The following is a 12502-nucleotide window of genomic DNA, read 5'->3' on the forward strand; positions in this document are numbered from 1 at the left end:
GGACCCGCTCTGGTGGCCTCACGAAAGGCCAGTCCCCATTCGAATTGCTCGGGGGCCTCTCAGGATTCCTCTCCCGTCGATGCAGGGGCCTAAGACCTTGTTGGAGTCGGGGCCGGAACCTGAGGTTTCCTCTCCAGTGCTGACAAGGATCTTGGGGTATTTCTGGAGTCTCCACAGGGGAGTGAGTCGTCGTCTCGAGAAGGGGCAGGCACGTGCGGTTTCCTCCCGAGCTGAAGCAGCATTGTCACGCTTCCCGTCGCGTACATCATGGGATCTGTAGCAGCAGTGTCACGCTTCCCGTCGCGTCCATCATGGGATCTGTGGCTTTCCCTCCAGGATTTCCAACGAGGCTTTCCGAAGTGGCTTTCCCACAGGGCAGTCCCACGTGCCACCGTGGTGTGAGTAGATCCTCGGCGTGAAAGTCGAGGCAGTGCAGGGAAAACAGGTTCCTCTGGAATGGACTGAGATATCTGGGGGACACTGAGATGGTGGCACGACCCTGGAGTTCCTCTCGCCTTTCCTGTGGAGAGCGCCTCCTCTTGAGATGCGACGGGAACGCCGGGAATTCTTTTCTGACCAAGCAGTGAAAGGATCCCTCATCTCGAGCTACGAGGCGGAAAATGGGCTCCTCTGGATGTGGGCAGGACCCTCGTGCTTCCTCTAGAGTGGAGACGGGGATGTCGGGGAACTTCTTGAGGTGCAGCAAGGGTGTGAAGGACCTTTTGGAAGTTTCAGGGCTTTGATGTGATTAGCCTTGAGAGCCTCAGCGGAAATGGTCCTCATCTCGCCTGGAGGGCAAAACCTCCTGGATTTTCTCGAGTTGCGGCAGGTGCTCTCGACTTATGACGGGGACCTCAGGGACCCGCTCTGGTGGCCTCAGGAAAGGTCAGTCCCCTTTCGAGTTGCTTGCGGGCCTCTCGGGATTCCTCTGCCTTCGATGCCGGGGACTAAGACCTTGTGTGGCGTCGGGAACGGAACCTGAGGATTCCTCTCCAGTGCTGACATGGATTTGGGGTACTTCTTGAGTCTCCCCAGGGGAGTGATCCTCGTCTCGAGAGGGGGCATGCACGCGCGCTTTCCTCCCGAACTGTAGCAGCAGTGTCACGCTTCCCGTCTCATCGATCATGGGATCTGTGGGTTTCCCTCGAGGATTTCCCATGAGGCTTTCCCACGAGGCTTTCCCACAGGGCTGTCCCACGTGCCACCGTGGTGGGAGTCGATCCTCAGCGTGAAAGTCGAGGCAGTGCAGGGAAAACAGGTTCCTCTGGAATGGATTGAGACATCTGGGGGACTCTCGGAATGGTGGCACGACCCTGGAGTTCCTCTCGCCTTTCCTGTGGAGAGCGCCTCCTCTTGAGATGCGAAGGGAACGCCGGGATTTCTTTCCCGACCAAGCAGGGAAAGGATCCCTCATCTCGAGCTACTAGGCGGAAACGGGGCTCCCCTGGATGTGGCCGGGACCTTCGTGCTTCCTCTAGAGTGGAATCGGGTATGTCGGGAACTTCTTGATTTGCAGCAAGAGTGTGAAGGACCTTTTGGAAGTTCCGGAGGTTAGGTGTGATTTGCCTCGAGAAGCGTCAGCGGAAATTGGCCTCAACAGCCTGGAGGGTAAAAACCTCCTGGATTTTCTCGAGTTGTGGCAGGTGCTCTCCACTTACCACGGTGACCTCAGGGACGCGCTCTGGTTTCCTCAGGAAAGGCCAGTCCCCAAGGTAGATGATCGGGGTCCTCTCGGGATTCCTCTACCTTCAATGACGGGGCCTAAGTCCTTGTGTGTATTCGGGGCTGGAAACTGAGCATTCCTCTCCAGTGCTGACATGGATCTTGGGGTACTTCTGGAGTCTCCCCATGGGAGTAAGTCCTCCTCTCGAATGGTGGCATGCACGTGCGCTTTCCTCCAGAGCTGTCGCAGCAGTGTCACGCTTCCCGTCTCGTGGATCAAGGGATCTGTGGCTTTCCCTCCAGGCATTCCCACGAGGCTTTCCCACAGGGCTTTCCCACGTGCCACCGAGGTAAGAGTCGATCCTCGGCGTGAAAGTCGAGGCAGTGCAGGGAATACAGATTCCTCTGGAATGGACTGAGACATCTGGGGGACTCTTGGAATGGTGGCACGACGCTGGAGTTCCTCTCGCCTTTCCTGTGGAGAGCGCCTCCTATTGAGATGCGACGTGAACGCCGGCAATTCGAGGATCGACACCCACTACGGTGGCAGGTAGGACAGCCCTGTGGGAAAGCCTCGTGTGAATGCCTCGTGGAAAAGCCACGAGGGAAAGCCACAGATCCCTTGATCGGCGCGACGGGAAGCGTGACACTGCTGCAACAGCTCGGGAGGAAAGGGCACGTGCATGACCCCTCTCAAGACGAGGAGTCACTCCCCTGTGGAGACTCCAGAAGTACCTGAAGATACGTGTCAGCACTGGAGAGGAATCCTCAGGTTCCGGCCCGACTCCACACAAGGTCTTAGGCCCCGGCATCAACGGGAGAGGAATCCCGAGAGGCCGCCTAGCAATTCGAATGGGGACTGGCCAGTCTTGCGGCCACCAGAGCAGGTACCAGAGGTCCCCGTCGTAAGTTGAGAGCACCTGCCGCAACTCGAGAAAATCCAGGAGGTTTTGCCCTCCAGGCGAGATGAGGCCCATTTCCGCTGAAGCTTCTCTAGGCTAATCACACCTAACCTCTGGAACTTCTAAAAGGTCTTTCACACCGTTGCTGCAACTCAACAAGTTCCCTGACATACCCGTCTCCAATCGAGAGGAAGCATGAGAGTCCCGCGCACATCCAGGGGATCCCCGATTGCGTCTCGTAGCTCGAGATGAGGGATCCTTTCCCTGCTTTTTCGGGAAAGAATTCTGGGAGTTCCCATCGCATCTCAAGAGGAGGCACTATCCACAGGAAAGGTGAGAGGAACTCCGGTGTCCTGACACCATTCCCAAGTCCCCCAGATGTCTCAGTCCATTCGAGAGGAATCTGTTTTCCCTGCACTGCCTCGACTTTCACGCCGAGCATCGACTCACACCAAGGTGGCCCGTGGGACAGCCCTGTGGGAAACCCTCGTGGGAAAGCCTCGTGGGAAATCCTCGAGGAAAGCCACAGATCCCATGATCGGCGCGACGAGAAACGTGACACTGGTGCTACAGCTCGGGAGGAAAGCGCACGTGCATGACCCCCTCAAGACGAGGACTCACTCCCCTGGGGGGACTCCAGAAGTACCCCAAGATCCATGTCCGCACTGGAGAGGAATCCTCAGGTTCTGGCCCCGACTCCACACAAGGTCTTAGGACCCAGCATTTAAGGGAGAGGAATCCCGAGAGGCCCCCGAGCAACTCGCATGGGGACTGGCCTTTCCTGAGGCCACCAGAGTGGGTCCCTCAGGTCCCCGTCGTAAGTCGAGAGCACCTGCCGCAACTCGAGAAAATCCAGGAGGTTTTGCCCTCCAGGCAAGATGAGGCCCATTTCCGCTGAGGCTTCTCGAGGCTCATCACAGCTAACATCTGGAACTTCCAAAAGGTCCTTCACACCCTTGCTGAAACTCAAGAAGTTCCCCGACATACCAGTCTACATTTTAAAGTGAGCACGAGGGTCCCGCCCACATCCAGAGGAGCCCCGTTTCCACCTCGTAGCTCCGGATGAGGGATCCTTTCTCCGCTTGGTCTGGAAAGAACTCCCGGCCTTCCTGTCTCATCTCAAGAGAAGGCGCTCTCCACAGGAAAGGCGAGAGGAACTCCAGGGTGGTGTCACCATTCCCAGAGTTCCCCAGATGTCTCAGTCCACTCCAGAGGAACCTGTTTTCCCTGCACTGCCTCGACTTTCACGCCGAGGATCGTCTTCCACCACGGTGGCACGTTGGACAGTCCTGTGGGAATGCCTCGTGGGAAAGCCTCGTGGGAAATCCTCGAGGGAAAGCCACAGATCCCATGATCGGCACGACGGGATGTGTGACACTGCTGCTACAGGTCGGAAGGAAAGCGCACGTGCATGCCGCCTCTAGATACGAGGACTCACTCCCCCGGGCAGACTCCAGAAATACCCCAACATACATGTGAGCACTGGAGAGGAATCATCAGGTTCTGCTCGCGACTTCACAGAAGGTCTTAGGCCCAGGCATCGACTTGAGAGGAATCCCAGGAGGCCCCCAAGCAACTCCAATGGGGACTGGCCTTCCCTGAGGCCACCAGAGCGGGTCCCAGAGGTCCCCGTAGTAACTCGAGAGCACCTGCCCCAACTCGAGGATATCCAGGAGGTTTTGCCCTCTAGGCGAGATGAGGCCCATTTCCGGTGAGTCGTCTCGAGGCTTATCACCTCTAACCTCTGGAACTTCCAAAGAGTCCTTCACAAGCTTGATGAAACTCAAGAAGTTCCCCGACATACCCGTCTCCACTAGAGTGGAAGCACGAGGGTCCCGCCCACATCCCGGGTAGCCCCGTTTCCGCCTCGTAGCTCGAGATGGGGGATCCTTTCTCTGGTTGGTCGGAAAAGAATTCTGGGTGTTACGTCGCATCTCAAGAGGAGGCGCTCTCTACAGGAAAGGCGAACGGAACTACAGGGTTGTGCCACCATTCCCAGAGTCCCCCAGTTGTCTCAGTCCATTTCAGAGGAACCTGTTTTCCCTGCACTGCCTAGACCTTCACGTCGAGGATCGGCTCACACGACGGTGGCACGTGGGACAGCCCTGTGGGAAGCCTCATGAGAAAGCCTCGTGGGAAATCCTCGAGGGAAAGCCACAGTACCCATGATCGACGCAATGGGAAGGGTGACCCTGCTGCTACAGCTCCGGAGGAAAGCGCACGTGAATGCTCCCTCACGAGACGAGGACTCACTCCCCTGGGGAGACTCCAGCAGTACCCCAAGTTCTATGTCAGCACTGGAGAGGATTACTCAGGTTCCGGCCCCGACTCCACAGAAGGTCTTAGGCCCCGGCATTGAAGGGAGAGGAATCCGAGAGGCCCCCGAGCAACTCGCATTGGGACTGGCCTTTCCGGAAGCCACCAGAGCGGGTCCCTGAGGTCCCCATCGTAAGTCAAGAGCACCTGCCACAACTCGAGAAAATCCAGGAGGTTTTGCCCTCCAGGCGAGATGAGGCCCATTTCCGCTGAGGTTTCTCGAAGCTAATCACACCTAACCTCTGGAACTTCCAAAAGGTCCTTCACACCCTTGCTGCAACAAATGAAGTTGCCTGACATACCCGTCTCCACTCTAGAGGAAGCACGAGGGTCCCGGCCACATCCAGAGGAGCCCCATTTTCGCCTCGCAAATCGAGATGAGGGATTCTTTCGCTGCTTGTTCGGGAAAGAATTCTGGGCATTCCCAGCACATCTCAAGAGGAGACGCTCTCCACAGGAAAGGCGAGAGAAACTCCAGCGTCGTGACACCATTCCAAGAGTCCCCCAGATGTCTCAGTCCATTTCAGAGGAACCTGTTTTCCCTGCACTGCCACGACTTTCACGCGGAGGATCGACTCTCACCACGGTGGCATGTGGGACAGCCATGTGGGAAAGCCTCGTAGGAAAGCCTCTTGGGAAAGCCTCGAGGGACAGCCACAGATCCCTTGATCCAGGCGATGGGAAGCGTGACACTGCTGCTACCGCTCTGGAGGAATGTGCACGTGCATACTCCCATTCGAGACGAGGCCTTACTCCCCTGGGGAGACTCCAGAAGTACCCCACGATCCATGTCAGCACTGGAAAGTAATCCTCAGGTTACGGCCCCGACTACACACAAGGTCTTAGGTACCGGCATCGAAGGGAGTGGAATCCCAAAAGGCCCGCGTGCAACTCGCATGGGGACTGCCCTTTCCTGAGATCAACAGAGCGGGTCCCTGAGGTCCACGTCATAAGTCCAGAGCACCTGCCGCAACTCGAGAAAATCCGCGTGGTTTTGCCCTCCAGGCGAGATGAGGCACATTTCCGTTGAGGCTTCTCAAGGCAAATCACATCTAACCTCTGGAACTTCCAAAAGGTCCTTCACACCCTTGCTGCAACTCAAGAAGTTCCCCGACATCCCCGTCTCCACTCTAGAGGAAGCACGAGGGTCCCGGCCACATCCAGAGGAGCCCCGGTTCCACCTCGTAGATCGAGATGAGGGATTCTTTCGCTGCTTGGTCGGGAAAGAATTCTGGGCATTCCCGTCGCATCTCAAGAGGAGGCGCTCTCCACAGGAAAGGCGAGAGGAACTCCATCGTCGTGCCACCATTCCAAGAGTCCCCCAGATGTCCCAGTCCATTCCAGAGGAACCTGTTTTCCTTGTACCGCCTGGACTTTCACGCCGAGGATCGACTCACACCACGGTGGCACGTGGGACAGCCCTGTGGGAAAGCCTCGTGGGAAAGCCTCATGGGAAAGCCTCGTGGGAAAGCCTCGAGGGAAAGCCACAGATCCCTTGATCCAGGCGATGGGAAGCGTGACACTGCTGCTACCGCTCTGGAGGAAAGCGCACGTGCATGCCCCCATTCGAGACGAGGACTTACTCCCCTGGGGAGACTCCAGAAGTACCCCAAGATCTATGTCAGCACTGGAGAGGAATCCTCAGGTTCCGGACGTGACACCACTCAAGGTCTTAGGCACCGTCCTCAAGGGTGAGGAATTCCGAGAGGCCCCCGAGCAACTCGCATGGGGACTGGCCATTCCTCAGGCCACCAGAGCGGGTCCGTGAGGTCCCTTTCGTAAGTATAGAGCACCTGCCACAACTCGAGAAAATCCAGGAGGTTTTGCCCTCCAGGCGAGATGAGGCACATTTCCGCTGAGGCTTCCCAAGTCTAATCACATCTAAGCTCTGTAACTTCCAAAAGGTCCTTCACACCCTTGCTGCAACTCAAGAAGTTCCCCGACATCCCCGTCTCCACACTAGAGGAAGCACGAGGGTCCTGACGACAGCCAGAGGAGCCCGGTTTCCGCCTCGTAGCTCGAGATGAGGGGTCATTTCCCTGCTTGGTTAGGAAAGAATTCCCAGCATTCCCGTCGCATCTCAAGAGGAGGCGCTCTCCACAGGAAAGGCGAGAGGAACTCCAGCGTCTTGCCACCATTCCAAGAGTCCCTCAGATGTCTCAGTCTATTCCAGAGGAACCTGTTTTCCCTGCACTGCCTTGACTTTCACGCCGATGATCGAATTCGACCACGATGGCAAGTGGGACAGCACTGTGGGAAAGCCTCGTGGGAAAGCCTCTAGGGAAAGCCACAGATCCCTTGATCCAGGCGATGGGAAGCGTGACACTTCTGCTACCGCTCTGGAGGAAAGCACACGTGCATGCCCCCATTCGAGACGAGGACTTACTCCCCTGGGGAGTCTCCAGAAGTATCACAAGATCCATGTCAGCACTGGAGAGGAATCCTCAGGTTCTGGACCTGACCAAAACAAGGTCTTAGGCCCCGGCATCGAAGGGAGAGGAACCCCGAGAGGGCCCCGAGCAACTCGCATGGGGACTGGCATTTCCTGAGGCCACCAGAGCAGGTCCCTGAAGACCACGTCGTAAGTCGAGAGCACCTGCTGCAACTCGAGAAAACCCAGGAGGTTTTGCCCTCCAGGCAAGAGTAGGCCCATTTCCGCTGAGGCTTCTCTAGGCTAATCACATCTAACCTCTGGAACTTCCAAAAGGTCCTTCATACCCTTGCTGCAACTCAAGAAGTTCCCTGACATACCCGTCTCCACTATAGAGGAAGCACGAGGGTCCCGGCCACATCCAGAGGAGCCCCGTTTCCGCCTCGTAGATCGAGATGAGGGATCCTTTCGCTGCTTGGTCGGGAAAGAATTCTGGGCATTCCCGTCGCATCTCAAGAGGAGGCGCTCTCCACAGGAAAGGCGAGAGGAACTCCAGCGTCGTGCCACCATTCCAAGAGTCCCACAGATGTCTCAGTCCATTCCAGAGGAACCTGTTTTCCCTGCACTGCCTCGACTTTCACGCCGAGGATCGACTCCCACCACTGTGGAACGTGGGACAGCCCTGTGGGAAAGCCTCGTGGGAAAGCCTCGTGGGAAAGCCTCGAGGGAAAGCCACAGATACCTTGATCCAGGCGATGGGAAGCGTGACACTGCTGCTACCGCTCTGGAGGAAAGCACACGTGCATGCCCCCATTCGAGACGAGGACTTACTCCCCTGGGGAGACTCCAGAAGTACCCCAAGATCCATGTCAGCACTGGAGAGGAATCCTCATGTTCCGGGCCCGCCTCCACACAAGGTCCTAGGCTCCGGCATCGACGGGAGGGGAATCCCGAGAGGCCCCCGAGCATCTAGCATTGGGACTGGTCTTTCCTGAGGCCACCAGAGTGGGTCCCTGAGATCCCCGTCGTAATTCGAGAGCACCTGCCGCAACACGAGAAAATCCAGGGGGTTTTGCCCTCCAGGCGAGATAAGGCCCATTTCCGCTGCTCAAGGCTACTCAAATCTTTCCTTCTCAAGGCTAATCACATCTAAGCTCTGGAACTTCCAAAAGGTCCTTCACACCCTTGCTGCAACTCAAGAAGTTCCCCGACATCCCCGTCTCCATTTGAGAGGAAGCACGAGGGTCCCGCCCACATCCAGAGGAGTCCTGTTTCCACCTGGTAACTTGAGATGAGGGATCCTTTCCCTTCTTGTTTGGGAAAGATTTCCCGGCATTCCCGTCGCATCTCAAGAGGTGGCGCTCTCCACGGGAAAGGCGATAGGAACTCCAGCGTCGTGCCACCATTCCAAGAGTCCCCCAGATGTCTCAGTACATTCCAGAGGAACCTGTTTTCCCTGCACTGCCTCGACTGTGACGCCGAGGATCGACTCCGACCACGGTGGCACGTGGGACAGCCCTGTGGGAAAGCCTCGTGGGAAAGCCACGTGGGAAAGCCTAGAGGAAAGCCGCAGATCCCTTGATCGACGCTAAGGGAAGCGTGACACTGCTGCACCCGCTGTGGAGGAAAGCGCATGTGCATGCCCCCTCTTGAGAAGAGGACTTACTGCCCTGGGGAGACTCCAGAAGTACCCCAAGATCCCTGTCAGCACTGGAGAGGAATCCTCAGGATCCAGCCCCGAATCCACACAAGGTCTTAGGCCCCGGCATCGAAGGGATAAAAATCTTGAGAGGCCCCCGAGAAACTCGAATGGGGACTGGCCAGTCCTGAGGCCACCAGAGCGTTTCCCTGAGGTCCCCGTCGTAAGTGGAGAGCACCTGATGCAACTCGAGAAACTCCAGGAGGTTTTGCCCTCCAGGCGAGATGAGGCCCATTTCCGCTAACGCTTCTCAAGGCTAATCACACCTAACCTCTGGAACTTCCCAAAGGTCCTTCACACCCTTGCTGCAACTGAAGGAGTTCCCTGACATACCCGTCTCCACTCAAGAGGAAGCACGAGGGTCCTGCCCACATCCAGAGGAGCCCCGTTTCCACCTCGAAGCTCGAGATGTGGGAATGTTTCCCAGCTTGGTCGGGAAAGAATTCCCGGCATTCTCGTCACATCTCAAGAGGAGGCGCTCTCCACAGGAAAGGCGAGAGGAACTCCATCGTCGGGCCACCATTCCAAGAGTCCCCCAGATGTCCCAGTCCATTCCAGAGGAACCTGTTTTCCTTGCATTGCCCCGACTTTCAAGCCAAGGATCGACTCACACCACGGTGGCACTTGGGACACCCCTGTGGGAAAGCCACGTGGGAAAGCCTCTTGGGAAAGTCTCGAGGGAAAGCCACCGATCCATTGATTCAGGCGATGGGAAGCGTGACACTGCTGCTACCGCTCTGGATGAAAGCGCACGTGCATGCCCCCATTCGAGACGAGGACTTACTCCCCTGGGGAGACTCCAGAAGTTCCCCAAGATCCATGTCAGCACTGGAGAGGAATCCTCAGGTTCCGGCCCCGACTCCACACAAGGTCTTAGGCCACGGCATCGACGGGAGAGGAATCCCGAGAGGCCCGAGTGCAACTCGCATGGGGACAGGCCTTTCCTGAGGTCACCATATCGGATCCCTGAGGTCCCCGTCGGAAGTCGAGAGCACCTGCCGCAACTCGAGAAAATCCAGGAGGTTTTGCCCTCCAGGCGAGTTGAGGCCCATTTCTGCTGAGGCTTCCCGAAGCTAATCACACCTAACCTCTGGAACTTCCAAAAGTTCATTCACACCCTTGCTGCAAATCAAGAACTTCCCTGATATCCCCGTCTCCACTCTAGAGGAAGCACGAGGTTCCCGGCCACATCCAGAAGAGCCCTGTTTCTGCCTCATAGCTCGAGATGAGGGATCCTTTCGCTGCTTTGTCGGGAAAGAATTCTGGGCATTCCCGTCCCATCTCAAGGGGAGGCGCTCTCCACAGGAAAGGCGAGAGGAAATCCAGCATCGTGCCACCATTCCAAGAGTCCCCCAGAAGTCTCACCTGTTTTCCCTGCACTGCCTCGACTTTCACGCCGAGGATCGATTCCCACCTCGGTGGCACGTGGGACAGCCCTGTGGGAAAGCCTCGTGGGAAAGCTTCGAGGGAAAGCCTCAGGTCCCTTGATCCAGGCGACGGAAAGCGTGACACTGCTGCTACCGCTCAGGAGGAAAGCGCATGTGCATGCCCCCATTGGAGACGAGGACTTACTCCCCTGGGGAGACTCCAGAAGTACTCCAAGATCCATGTCAGCACTGGAGAGGAATCCTCAGGTTCCGGGCCCGACCCCACACAAGGTCTTAGGCCCCGGCTTCGAAGGAAGAGGCATCCCAATAGGCCCCCGAGCAACTCGCATTGGGACTGGCCTTTCCTGAGGCCACCCGAGTGGGTCCCTGAGGTCCCCGTCGTAAGTCGAGAGCACCTGATGCAACTCGAGAAAATCCAGGAGGTTTTGCCCTCCAGGCGAGATGAGGCCCATTTCCGCTGAGGCTTCTCGAGGCTAATCACACCTAAACTCTGGAAGTTCCAAAAGCTCCTTCACACCCTTGCTGCAAATGAAGAAGTCCACTGCCTTACTCGTCTCCACTCTAGAGCAAGCACGAGGGTCCCGGCCACATCCAGAGGAGCCCCGTTTGCGCCTCCTAGCTCGAGATGAGGGATCCTTTCGCTGCTTGGTCGGGAAAGAACTCTGGGCATTCCCGTCGCATCTCAAGAGGAGGCGCTCTCCACAGGAAAGGCGAGAGGAACTCCAGCGTCGTGCCACCATTCCAAGAGTCCCTCAGATGTCTCAGTCCATTCCAGAGGAACCTGTTTTCCAAGCACTGCCTCGACTTTCACGCCGAGGATCGACTACCACCACGGTGGCACGTGGGACAGCCCTGTGGGAAAGCCTCGTGGGAAAGCCTCATGGGAAATCTTCGAGGGAAAGCCACAGATCCCATGACTGACGCGACGGGAAGCATGACACTGCTGCTAAGTTCGGGAGGAAAGCGAACTTGCATGCCCCCTCTCGAGATGAGAAGTGACTCCCCTGGGGAGACTCTAGAAGTACCCCAAGATCCAAGTCAGCACTGGAGAGGAATCCTCAGGTTCCGGTCCTGACTCCATACAAGGTCTTAGGCCCCGGCATCGAAGGGAAAGGAATCCCGGGAGGACCCAGAGCAAATCGAATGTGGACTGTCCAGACCTGAGGCCACTAGAGCGGGTCCCTGAAGTCCCCGTCGTAAGTTGAGAGCACCTGCCACATCTCGAGAAAATCCACGAGGTTTTGCCCTCCAAGCGAGATGAGGCCCATTTCAGCTGAGGCTTCTCAAGGCTAATCACACCTAACCTCTGGAACTTCCAAAGGGTCCTTCACAGCCTTGCTGCAACTCAAGAAATTCCCTGACATACCCTCTCCACTCGAGAGGAGGCACGAGGGTCCCGCCCACATCCAGAGGAGCCCCGTTTCAGCCTCGCAGCTCGAGATGAGGGATCCTTTCCCTGCTTCTTCGGGAAAGAATTCCCGGGATTCCAGTCGCATCTCAAGAAGAGGCGCTCTCCACAGGAAAGGCGAGGGTAACTCCAGGGTGATGGCACCATTCCAAGAGTCCCCCAGATGTCTTAGTGTATTCCAGAGGAACCTGTTTTCCCTGCACTGCCTTGACTTTCACGTCGAGGATCGAGCACACACGGTGGCACGTGGGACAGCCCTGTGGGAAAGCCTCGTGGGAAAGCCTCGAGGGAAAGCCAGAGATCCCTTGATCCAGGCGATGCGAAGTGTGACACTGCTGCTACAGCTCGGAATTAAATCCCACGTGCATGCCCCCACTCGAGACGAGGACTGACTCCCCTGTGGAAACTCCAGAAGTACCCCAAAATCCATGTCGGCACTGGAGAGGAATCCTCTGCTTCCGGCCCCGACTCCACACAACGGCTTAGGCCCCGGCACCGACGGGAGAGGAATCACGAGAGGCCCCCTAGCAACACGCATGATGACTGGCCTTTCCTGAGGCCGCCAAAGCGGGTCCCTGAAGTCCCCGTCGTAACTCGAGAGCACCTGCTGAAACTCGGGAAGATCCAGAAGCCTCTCCATTCCAGGCGACATGAGGCCCATTTCCGCTGAGGCATCTCGAGACTAACCACACCTAACCTCTGGAACTTCGAAAGGGTCCTTCACACCTTTGCTGCAACTCAAGAAGTTCCCCGACA

This window comes from Ovis aries, unplaced genomic scaffold (assembly GCF_016772045.2).
Source record: "Ovis aries strain OAR_USU_Benz2616 breed Rambouillet unplaced genomic scaffold, ARS-UI_Ramb_v3.0 scaffold_329, whole genome shotgun sequence".
NCBI classification, from domain to species: domain Eukaryota; kingdom Metazoa; phylum Chordata; class Mammalia; order Artiodactyla; family Bovidae; genus Ovis; species Ovis aries.